Consider the following 12,982-nt stretch of genomic DNA (forward strand, 5'->3'; position numbering starts at 1 on the left):
CTCCGGCCACTCACAGGCCAGTCGCAATGGCGAGGATGTGTGCTTGTTTTAGCCTCTGTTGCTCTCTGAGTGTGCCCAAACAACCAGCGCGTGGGTTTCACATGAGCATGAGCGCACACGGACACGCTGTGGGCATGAAACAACCGCAGCGCAACACATTTCCACTCCAACGTTTGCAAGTCATTTTTCATACGAGTGAAAAAAAAAAAATAAAAAATGTGCCGACATGGGAGAGTGAGAAGACGTACCGCTCCGTGAGCGAGGCAGAGAGACACTGCCAAGTTGAGGTCTTGATCTGAAGGGAAGCCATTCATCAAACATGTGGAACACGGTGTCCAACGTGTCTGCAGAATGAGTTTCAGGTAACTCGGGCGAGCGGGTCAGAGGCGTGTTTGTCACCCATGAAATATGCACAGCGCGTCCACTGGAAGCAAATATGAACGCGCGCCAACAAACAGAAAGGAGAGGATGGAAACGTCTCTCTCGGCGGCCAAAACTGTGGCAAATCAGTTTCCGTTGGACTTGAAGCTCGGAGTGAAAAAACCCGATCACCCTCGAGCTGGGCTTTGTCCAAGTGGCTGTGGCTGTCTCCCCTCGCCGCGCGGTTAAAGAAACAGCCGCAGATTCATCCGCTGTGTGTCTGTGACCAGGGACACTCTGCCGGGATCGCACTAAACAATTTTCCCAAAGACGAGCATCACGATGTGTGTTTTCTATCACTCACTGTGTTGATTTTGGTGGATTCTATCCTGCACTTTGTCAGTCATCGCTGCAGAATGTCTGTGGCTGCTTTTTTTCCCTTTGAGGTCTTTAAAATCCTCGCCTTCATGCCAGCACACTGTGATGTGATGGTTTTTGTAGTAAGAGCTGCTGGAAGACACATGGAGTCGCTTACAGGGTTCTCAGGATTTTTGATTTTCCCAAACGGTGTCAGGGTTTCTAGACGAGCACACAGACACCGCAGATTAGGTCCATGGTTCAGTTTTGGCGAGTGATCCTTTGCTGGATATCGTTGACCTCTTTCTTCCAAATCGTCCTCTCCCTGTTCACACTGTCATTATACACTCACTGGCCACTTTATTAGGTACAAATGAAGTGGCAGGAGTGACCCTCATTGAGGAATATCTGCTACTGTAACCGTTCTGCTCCGAGGTTTGATGTGGTGAGCGTGGTCTTCTGCATACCTTGGTGTTTTGAGTTACCTCTGGCCGCTCCCTGGATATTTTCCTCTTTTTTGGGGGGCCTTTGTGTGAACCCCACAGATCATTATCCATCTATAACTTCCAGGAACGTCTCTCTGTGTTTTTACTCGCATATCTCTCGAATCGATGGTCCGATTGATTTCAAACTCGACAGGCGTCTCGCTACGGGCGCGAGTAAGTGCGGTGCCAGGTTTGACGTTGTTTGGAATGGAAGTGCAAAAGATATCGCTAAAAGAAGGCCACGTTGGCTTTTGCCGCTCTACTGTAGCCACTCCCCCTCTCTCTCACTCACACAGCACTGTGAGTGAGACAAGGTGCCACATTTTGCACGGGCGCTACAGTAGCTTAGCTGTTGGTGTCACTTCCATGACTTTTCTGCCCCGTTCTGATGCTCGGTTTGAACTCAACCTTGTCTACATGCTTACATACCATGGATGACATAATAAAGTGGTCGGTGGAGTCATTAGAAATACTGATAATGAGTTGATTTGAACACTTTAACTGAGTGAGGATCTTTGTTTAAGTCATCAACAGGAGTCTGAGCAGACCTGAAGGTGACACTCGGTGTTTAGCATTCTCCGCAGCTGATGGTGGAGTTTTCAGCAGGATTAACCCTGAAATGATCTTAATCACTTATCAATTTCCATTAGACCTTCTGCAGTTTGTCCTAATGGGATCTGAGGAGCGTCGGGTTTCTGTCGGTGTGTGATCTGTGTCTGATTGTGATGTTCATATCATAGTTGTTCATACGCCGCATTCATAGCCTTCATTCTTCTGGGAAGAAAGGTCAACATAAATGCCACTTTATTCCAACACTGATTTGATATTAGACTTCACGACTGGATCAAGTGGAGAGATGGTTCCTTCGCGGGTGAACCTTTGATTTGTGAGAACTAGTCTTTCACTTGAGTTTACTGTCCTGAGGTCAGTGTGAGTCCTGTAGAGCTGAAATGTTTGTGCACGACAGTATTCCAACACGTGTTGAGTTCCGTATCTTTGGCTAAAAATGATGCCACGATTTGAAAAAGGAAACAATTCTTCATGCTTTTACGTCTAATTTTGTTTATATTATCTCGTTACAATTTTCCCCCCCGAAGCCGCGGAACACATTAAAACCAGACAATATCCTGTGTCTCTCCTCTACCTCGTCTCTCCCCTCCCTCCTCTCTCTTCTCTCTCTCCTCCAGCTCTACCTCCCTGCCAGCTCCTCTGTGATCCCACCATCTCCCTCTGTTGTTGTTTTAAACAAGCAGCAGGGGGTTGTGGGTAGAGGCCTACACTCACACTGGGTGTGTGAGTCACTGTAGGGGGTGATGGGAGAGACGTGGCGCGGAGGGTGGTGAAGCGAGGCCTTCGTGTCACTCGTCCTTCGGCGTCAGAGGAGACCGGACCGGTCCATCCACTGATGTTAGACCTTAAATGCAGGCGACGTGGCTCACATCCGTCCTCAGTGTTAGCCGCGCACGCAGACGCGGCGAGTAAAAACGCCCTTTAATTCCCAAGTTTAATTGCACATATGTACACATTAGGCTGAGTGCAATCGGCCTCGAGGACACATTCATCAACGGAGACGCTCAAGCATAAAATAAAGGCGTCAACACACACACACACACACACACGGAGGAGGAACCATAAAGCACCATAATAACCACACTCACACATAAATCTTAAACCTGGAAGCACTCGAGCGTAAAAAAAAGAAATACAACGCTGCTCTACAGTGTCTCCAAAGAAGAAAATCATATGCTGTAAACATGTAAACAAACTCCCACACAAGCAGCTGTATCAATAAAAAAAGCATCCATACTGTGCGTATATGAACATATATATATGTATGTATGTATGTAGTGTAAGTGCCGAATATAGGTGCACACACGCACGCACACGCGCACACGCACGCACGCACACACGCCTTCCAGGGAGTTCACTGGCAGCGGGAACGAAGGAAAGATATTCAGTGATGGAAGTGGCAGAAACAGAGAGAGCGACGGCTCAACTTAATTCTCACTTCATGGATGGAGACGCTGTGAATAGTCGTATAGCCGAGCTTTCTGTGTACAAGCACAGAGGAAAACACACACTACAGTGAGTCCCCGTCTCCAGTGGAATACTTAGCCAGGGGATTATGTGGCCGCCCGCATTTGCATAACTCCATTAAAGCGCCTCTCTCTCTCTCTCACCCTCCCTCCCTCCTCTTCCTCTATCTCTATCTCCCTCGTTCACATGCAGACACCTGTGTAGGAAACGCCATAAAGACGTCGCCCTCCTCACAGGAGAGCAAGAATTGCATTTTGGTTTACATTTGGAGGGAGACGTAATCCAGGCTACAGCTGTGGAAATTGTGCAGTGATACAGAAAGAGGGAAATAAAAAGAAGCTTCTGGAACGTCGCCCGCTCTGACACGACGAGGCTGATGAAGAAGTCGAGGGATTAAGTCGCTTTAACGGGCGGAAACATTTCAACGCGTAGAGAGCCGCGGTTCGGGCGTGCAACGCGAACCCCGTGAACTGTTCGAGAGAGAGACAGCGGAAGTGAGGACATTACACGCAGGCTAATCTGTGGAAAACTGATCAAACTTGGACAGTGCAAGACAGTGGCAGTGATATCACAGGACAACACGCACACACACACACACACACACACACAATCTTCATTCCCAACTCCTGCTGTCACAAAGCTGTCTCCACCTTTGCATGTTATACAGGGGACAATAAACTAACTAACTAATTAACTAACTAACTAACTAACTAACCTGTGAGTCAGCAGGATCTTACTCTTACATAAAGCAAAGTGTTAGTCTCTTTTGTTTTGTTTTGTTTTGCAGCAACAGGTTAAACTTGACAATTCTCTCTGACACTTTATATTAAGGAACACATATTCACCATTAACTAGGTGCTTATTAACATGCATAAGGAGCATATTAGCCCTTTGTTAGTGATTATTAAGCATATATTAACACCTTATTCTACCTCTATTACGAGATGAATTAAGACTTTTCCTGATTAAGGTGTAAATACATGCCTAATAATTACTAATAAAGGGCTAGTATGCTACTTGTATGCTAGTAAGCGCCTCGTTAATGGTGAATATGTGTTCCTTAATATAAAGTGTTGCTCAATTCCCTTGTTTTAGTTTCAAATATCAAATAAAGTTCAGGTCAAACTGTCCAGAGCTATAAAACATACAGTGTTGGGTTAGAAAGAAGTATTTAATGATTGATATAATTCAGTATTTTCACTAGCTTCTGCCTCGGCTGAGCTATAGTTAGCTTCGAGTTTTATTGATGATATTAACTCCTTCAAGGATCAACCTCACTGATCTCAGCAGCTATAGATAGTCCAGCTGTGTGTGGCGCTAAGGAGAGCAATGACCCTCGAGGTCGCCTCCTCCTCCTCCTCCTCCTCCTGGTGTCTTTATACCACTGGCCCCTGCAGTGTGTGTCCCCCTTCATCTCCCAGCCACTTTGTCCTTCTTTACCTCCCCTCTCTGTCTCTGTCTTTCTCTACTTCAGTGGCGTGAATCATGAAAGCGAGTCCTGTGTAGTCGACGGGCCTTTTTCCCTCTGTGGTGCCTTGTTTCAGAGAGAGAGAGAGAGAGACAGAGAGAGAGACAGAGAGAGGGAGAGATGAGGTATTGATTTGAGATCCTCCGGGAAGAGAACAATAGGTCCCTTACTGAAGCCACTCTGAAACACAAACACCTTCCCTGCAGCCTCTCAGTGGCACAGGGAGACCAAACAGGAGGAGAAAGGAGTTAAAAAAGCGCTTTGCTTTCTCTTGCTCCTTTTTACTCCACTCGCAGCTGATTGTCGATCGCCCTGAGGGGAGGAGCGATAAAGAGGGGAGAGGAGGAGAAGCTCCGACCTTGGCACTCTGTAATTCTCTGCAGACCCACTCGCTGCACGGGCCGGGACCCCGAACCCTGTGAACCTGCTCCGCGCAGAGCGGCTCTGGGCCAATCGCTCGCCTGCACGGGGTCTAGAACTGTGACACCCCGGAGGTCACGCGGGTCAAATCCAGTATGTGGACGCCCGCCGGAGGCGTCCTGGACTTTCTTGGCATTGAAACCCAGCCCAACCCGAGTCACCCCCACCCCCATCCTATCGCCAGCACACACCCACCCACAAATATCCTGTTTGTGGATGTGGTCCGGGGTCGAGTTTGCCTGACGCGCCGCATGAAAGCTTTCTGCCGCTTTTGACGGATTCATTTGCCCAACATGATGCTGTCGTCTAAGTAAAAGAAAATATGGTGGATGACATCATCAGCAGGAGACAACAGGAAGTCCTTGTAACACACAGACGACATAAGTAGAGGCAGTGTGATTATTGGTCTGAAATCCCCCTTTATAATCACCGCAATCGTTCCACGTGCAATATGAATAAATGTTCACTTGTGATTTGCAGCCGTAACCGATTCCAGTTCGGTTCCAGTTTCCGAGGTTTCTTGGCTTGTTGACCGGCTCTCGCAGCAGAATAACGGTCTGTCCCTTCCGTGTCTGAAACGCTGTTTCTGTAGATTTTCGTTGAGAGAGAGATGAAAGTTCACCGTTGTGGGATCACATGTCTTGGTCTTGGGTTTCATGTGCACACGTCGACCACTGAGCGTTCGGCTCAGAAAGTGCTCCCCGCGTCACTCTTCTCCCGGCGAACAGCTGTGGCGTTGCTGTTCGCCTCGGGTCGGCTGAGACGGCTGGAGTCGTCTCTGACGCTGATGTGATTTCCGGCGCGCGACGCGTCCCGCGAGGTTGTCAGTCAGCAAGTCTTCCTTAATCGTATCTTTGAACGTTTAACACTTGGCGACAACCACTCGTGTGCCAATTAGAGATGATTGGTTTGCGGCTGTCCTCACCGAACTCACCGACCTCTTCTGTGACGGGACAATCTCGCCGAAAACCCCGAGAATCCACTGCAACACAACAGCGTCTGACAGTTAATAGAAAGCGGGAAGACACGATAAATCTCACCTTTTTTTTCCCTTGTAAAAGAAAGTTGTGTTGTGTGCGCGGTGATGGATGACCGCCGACGATTCATATCGCACAACCTCCCTATATATATTATTACGTTGCCCACAATGCACTGCACTTTACAACAGGAAATGAGAAAAGGCTTCCCTTGGAAAAAACAATTTCCAACTTTCCAACTTTGTCCCGGCGTCACAGTCTGTGTTTGGCCGCTCGCTCCTGCACGTTTCATCTGGTCCTCACACTCCTTGTGCTTGATCATCTCACGTGACTTTGGCTAATTTCCGCTGCCTCTCGTCCGCCGATGAGGGCTGTTCATTTGCCGTTGTTGTGTCACATCACACCATATCTCGGGCGGATCTCTCCTCTGCCACTCCACGACGAGCTCGCTGCGTCTCCCCGCTGGTCGGGGGAGAGGCCATTTTGAAAAACCCTTATCCTTTTCTTCCTCCCTCCTCATCCCTCTCTCCTCCCCTGCTTGTTGCCTAAGCACGTACAGTGTTTAGTAATGTTCGGTCCCTTTTCCCCACAAACAGACACCCATCGGTCTTTAAGAGACCCAACGGGGCATTTAGCACTGGTTCACCTACGGTTTACTTAGAAAAACAGGAGACAGGAATTAATATAGACCTCCCCTCATCCTCTCCCTCTGTTTCTTCTCTCCTCTCCTTGTCTTTTACCTATTTCTTCTCTCTTTCTTTGCCACTGGTTAAAAAGAAAAACAGTGTGCGCAATTCAAGGGAACGCAGAACCTCGGTGATCAGGCTTTTTTCGATTCTTCTGCATTTTATTTCACGAGCTGCATCGCCAACGTAAAAATAAAAGATCCTTTTTTCCTCTCGGGGTTTCTCACCGCAAACGCCGCCTTGTCTCCGCCTTGTCTCCGCCTTGTCTCTCTCAACACATGAAGCAACCTTTGTGTGCTAAGGAGAACTCAATCCAAAGTGGATGGTGATGAAAACCCCAGGTGGTCGTGACGAGAATCACACAACCGCACTCGCTAAATCCACCAGACTCCGTTTCCTTTGCTAAATGTTGGAGATTAACGCATGTTTGCAGGATTGTTAAGTTCGGCATTTGTTCGGGTTTGATTCTTGTGCCTCTTCCGTTGTGTCTTCCGGTGCATTGCGCATTTTCCCCGGTTATGACGTCGCGAGTCTAGCGATTGGAACCACGCCATATGTCACTTAAGCCACTGCAACAATAATAACAACAATAAGCCCATTATGCAGGGCCATGTAAAGTGAATTCTATCTTTTTGTTCATGAGTGCAATAAACATTTGGATCTGCGATGAAAAAATCGACATTAGCCGTTAACTTTAAGCACTTTTTACAACTTGAGTTTTGTGTTATTTCATCAATGGTATCAGCCGAATCATCCGTCAGTGTCGTTTTCTCTGTACCTTCAAGTTGTTTTGTTCCTGCATGTGTGAATATGCCGACTTGCACCATCACAGGTCATATCGGCGGTCGGCAGTGGGAATCCGTGGCTCTGGAGTTTGATTTCTAACTCTTCCTCCCTCACTTGTGGCAGCATCCCGGTTCCAGACAGAGTTTGAAATGCTCAGGATGAGTCACATAAGCAAGAGGAGACATTGACGATGATTGTGTTCACTGAGGGCGGAGAGATGTTGGTGATGGCGTGAAGGGAAAAGCGATGCGACGCGGAAACTCTCGCCTTCTTGCGTCGTCCCTGATCTGTGAAGTCCCGAGCGGGCGCGGCCCCGGCGGGGGAGGAGGTGTAAGTGGGCGGCCGCTGTGAGGTGGGGGACGTTTGTAAGGCAGAGATGGGTGGGTTATTAATTTCCACTATGCAGTATCATGCAGCTGGTGGCTCAGGAGCGAGGTTTGGCGGTAATGAAAATGGCCTGAGTCGAAGATTAATGGCTCATAAAGACAGAGCGTTTAGAAGGGACGGCCGCCTCAATCTGGCCAGCAGTGACTAATCGCAGCGGACGCACGCACACGCACACACACACACACACACACACGACACACACACGCACGGCTTCTTCTTACCTCAGCCACCTCTCAGAGCTGGACTCCGCCCTCGCTCCTCCTCGCTTTGCCGATCCACCCCCACTGTTTTATTTCCTCATGTCCCTCCTCCCTACTCCCCTTGCCTCCTTCCCTGATGTTGGTGTGAATTGTGGTAGGGGTCAGAGTTCAAGGCGTGCAGAGAATTATCTTGATTTATGCCCCTGGAGCTCCGCGCCGGTCGCCGAGCAGCGTGGCAGGCAGTCAGCGGACCGTTGGGCTGGTGAGATGTTGGGGTGAGGCCCCTTTTACACACACACACACACACACACACACCTTAATGGCAGCAAGGGTGACAGCACCACCGCGTCATAAAGTTGGACAAATGGGCTCACGGACCGCCAGCGATTTTTCCTCCTTTGCAGCTGAAGGTGCATCATATATCTATAAAACCACCCAATAAGGTTGTGAAGAATGTGTTTTTAAGACAAATTGATTTGGACGCCGTGCAGCGCGAGTGTGTGTTCCCCAACGCAGCAGCTTGGGGAAGGAGGAGGCAGTTGATGGTTTCTGTGGGCACAGACCATAAACAAAGAGCTTTACATCCACGCGGTCGATCCAGTTTCATGTCGTCACAGTGACACAGTTAAATAAAACAGTTGTGGCTCAAATTCTGCTTTTGTTTCACACCCGTGAACCTGACACAGAGGCTTTATCCGTCTCTTCATCTTCATATTCTTCACCTGTGCTCTCCCAGTGCCCTCACACCTTGATTGACATCAAATTTAAGGACTTTCCAGGACCAGTTACCCCCAAATTCAAGGACCGAATGTGCTAACGCAGTTGAAGATGGGAGGGCAACTTGTAAGAGCCGCTTCGCCCACGTGTGTACACTTTTATTGATTTGCAGTACAGTATGCGCTCCGCATCTGCACAAGTGATTGTCCTTGGAGACAATGTCCACAAACCACTGTCTAGAAAGGAAGACATTTACCTGAATACCAACTTAACTTCTTTGTTGCTCAACATTCAGTCACTTTCAATGACTACTGAGGCCGATTTCCAAAAACTTTCCAGGATTCCAAGGTCTCGCGGGAACCCTGTCATCCACTCGCCGTCTTTGAACGATCAACACCTGGATGATCTTTCCAAGCAAAAGCCATTGTGACTGATTCATACGTCAAAGTTGTTATCACTGCAAATCTGTGTTTAATAACTAAATCCTAAAGTGTCTTCTCAGTGATATAATAAAAGATTGTTGCTCAGGTTTATAGTTATTAAAAAAGTAAGGCGAGAGAAATGTCTGAAAATGGAAAACTATCCATCAACAGCTGCTGTTGTCACTCGCTGTGGTGAGAAATGTGTGAGCAGCCCTTGAGAAGCAAATCTAAATGTGGGTCTTGGCCTAAAACTAGTCTGCAGTCAGGGTCCTGAAAGACTAGACCAAGTTTAATCCTCCAATCTAAACACACAGACAGCTGGCGCACACCGCCGCGGACGAGAGCCCAGCGCCCAGCGCGCTCGCACACGTTTGTAACCTGACGGAAAAAGAGAAAGCAGAGCCAGGATTAAAGGAAACACTGACCCAAAACTCTGCTCCATCAACCGTGGAACTCAAAAATATTAAAAACACACAAGTTCTCGCAGGTCGAGTTCCCACCGCGGCCACCGATGCTGCAGGTGTTTACAGTGTGTGTGTGTGTGTGTGCTTTGGATTACAGCGTCCGCTCAGTTGGCAGCTGCATCCTCTGAATTCTTCTGGAACATTAAAACAAACACATTTGACACGGGAATTATGAACATTTCTGTTCCGTGTTTCAGTTTAGGACGGATTCGATGAAAGTTCCTTTACCCTTTCTCCTTAATGATGTCAGGAAGACTACTAACGAACCAGTCAAACTCCGACCTTTGCTGAATGTTGCAACCGCCTGTGTATATAAGACGATGTCCAACGCAATGTAATCTCCACAGTTATCTGCATCCACCACGCGTAATCTGCGTTTTCCGCTCTGCTCTGTGTATGTTTACAGTGACATGTACAGTGTGTGTGTGTGTGGGGATCAGCCCGTGCGATTACCTCTGTACCTGTCTGTGTTTGCGTAACATGTGCTCCTCCGTGTTTGGCCAGCCCCGCGCGGGCGACCGTTTCCTGTCAGCGCGTCAGATTTCTGCCACGCACTTCTCGGCACGATGCTGTCGCGGCGACTCATGCGCGGACGTGTTTGAGGTCAGAGTGGAGACGTTAGGGAGGCGTGCGTGCGTGCGTGTGTGTGTGTGTGTGTGAGACATGAAAATCTGTTTGTTTTTACGTTGTCAGAGGAAACCGTTCTAGGGTAAAGGGGCAGGAATCAAACCCCTGATAAATTGAAAGAACCGCCCCCCCACACACACACACACACACACACACCACCACCGTCTTCTCTTCTTGACGTGCCCTTGTACCTGGCGCCTCTGCTGTTGCCTGTCATCCATTTTTATCTCTCTCTTCTTCAGTGGTCCCAGCGTGCAGGAGGGGGAGGGTCAAAGGGTTCAGGGCACGCGTGGAGGCGCCTTCACTTTACGCTCCGTCTCTGACTTCATTTTTGGAGGTGAAATCGGGGCTGGCGGCGACTCCTCCTCCGCGATGCGCGAGGGAATCCGATGTGCTAGTGATCGCGGTAATGACGAGAAGGTATCGGAAGAGCGAGGGAGTCGGGGAGGAGGAGGAGGAGAAGGAGGGACAAGTGGCACTGCTGATTCAGCGCTTACAGTATGGATTTTCATTTCTCCCACTCGTGCACTAGCTTCTTCTTCTTCTAGGTTTCACCTCCTCCCCTCTCTCTCTCTCTCTCTCCCCCTCTCTCTCTGGAGTCGGAGCCAGTTCTGCCAAATGAAGTTCCCAGTTCGCAAATCTAATTTCTTTCCTTTTCCTGGGGAAAACCTATTGAGGCGCATTAGATTTCCCTGCCACATAATATCTGGCAAGCAGCGCCTCTAAAGAAATCACCTTCTTGAAAATAAATGACAAATTGGGTTTGGAACCTGTGGTGTTTATGCATGTGTGTGTGTGTGTGTGTGTGTGAACCCTGACCCAGCCAAATGAAGAGAAGGGGAAAAACAATTCTCACACATTTCTGTCGAGGCGGGAACTTTTCATCCTCCTGTGTGGAGGTTTGGGGGGTTAGGGAGGAGTGATGCTTTGGCAGGTTTAGACAACAACACCCCTCTAAACACGCGCATCTATAGATACTGTACACACCTGTAGAAACCACGGACACTCCCCTCCCCTCCACGCTGACAACCGAGCAGTTTGGGTGTTTGTGAGCGGCCACACCGCGCCGTCTAATTACCTCCAGCGGGCTCAGCGGTGGGAAGGACTATTCATTTCCACAGTAAAATAGCCCTGATAACGCGTCCTCCTTTTTTTTGTGTGTGTGTGTGCTGTATCGCGGGGGCCAGTGATTGAATTACAGAGCATCCCCCAGTGACTAAGAGCCTGTAATTACGGCGTAATTTAAGATTACATTATTAACCGTCTGGCTTTATTAGAATGTAACTTCACCTCGCCGCAGTGAGTTCATTCCTTATCATATAAAAAGGAGATGATTAAGGGAAAAGGGAAATTGCCCCAATTGTCCTATTGTTACAGCGAGTGTGTGTGTGTGTGTGTGTGTGTGGCTTATTAGCACGGGGATTTCATGGCGGTGTTTTGACGAGGAAGTAAAAGACGCTCAGGTAATTTGCTGCTGACCTGAAAGAGAAGTTGTCGTCTGGTCTATTTTCTGCTGCCGCGCGTGTGAAGCGTTGCATTTCTCTGACAGATTTTTCGGTGTGTCAGGATTGAAAGGGAGCTCACGCTGTTGATTTCTTTGACCCGCGGATATTTCGCTCTATTGAAGGCGCCGTGGAAACGTCTAATTCCACTGTTTGTCCATCGTGATAGTAAAAAGCAAACACGCGCTGGCGTTCAGTCATGACTGTGGAGACGACATGAAAAGGCCAACGCAGACGCTCTGAACCCTTGTTTACTTCTTGTTCCACCTGTTCTTATCTCTGTTTTTTTGTGATCTTCCTTGTCACCAGCCTCGTCTTTTATGCCTCTCTTCCCAAAAAAAAAACAAACTCCTCACACAACTACACTTGACCCGCTGTTATGCATTCGTTTGCAGACTCATTTTGCACTTCATCTCGGTTTCTCGCCTTCTTTTTTTTGTGCCGTATTGATTTTCTGTTGTGAAAAGATTTGACATTTCGTTTTTTTTTTGGAGAACCAGTGACTGGAATGTGCAAAAACAAAAATATCTTTGTTTTATTTCCTCATCCAGAAACATTAAAGGTGCTTTTAAAGTTTCATCCGCGGCTGAACATGGTTTCTCGCTCGGAGCAGGTGCCGGCGATGGTCGTTTGCCAAGACTTTCAGCCGTCGTTGCGTTTACGAGACGAGAGGTTTTCAGTGTGCCCTCTGAGCAACGCTATACTTTTCAAGCAGGGGCGTTTCAAGAGACTAAAGGAACCCCGGGGGACCTACGTTAAGCTGAAAAGAAAGCATGCTATGCTAGTGGTGTTTGGCCTAGTTACAAGGTTTCTAACCATGGTGAAAATAGACATTTATTGAATTTAACAGTTTTCTCAAAGTCATTTCACGCTGTGGAATAATCAGCTTGTTCTCAGGGTGGGCGGTCTCTGGCTTAGGAGTGGGAAAATCTCAAACCACTGGCCTCGGGTTTCCGTGTAGACGGAGAATACGACACGATGGCGTCATATTCCCATCTCTCCCTCTCTCTGTTTTACCGACGAGTGTCAATGAAAATAACTGAAGTGGGTCTGAAAAGACGCTCGCTATCACAAGAACACGTCCTGT

This window comes from Solea senegalensis, linkage group LG2 (assembly GCF_019176455.1).
Source record: "Solea senegalensis isolate Sse05_10M linkage group LG2, IFAPA_SoseM_1, whole genome shotgun sequence".
Classification (NCBI taxonomy): domain Eukaryota; kingdom Metazoa; phylum Chordata; class Actinopteri; order Pleuronectiformes; family Soleidae; genus Solea; species Solea senegalensis.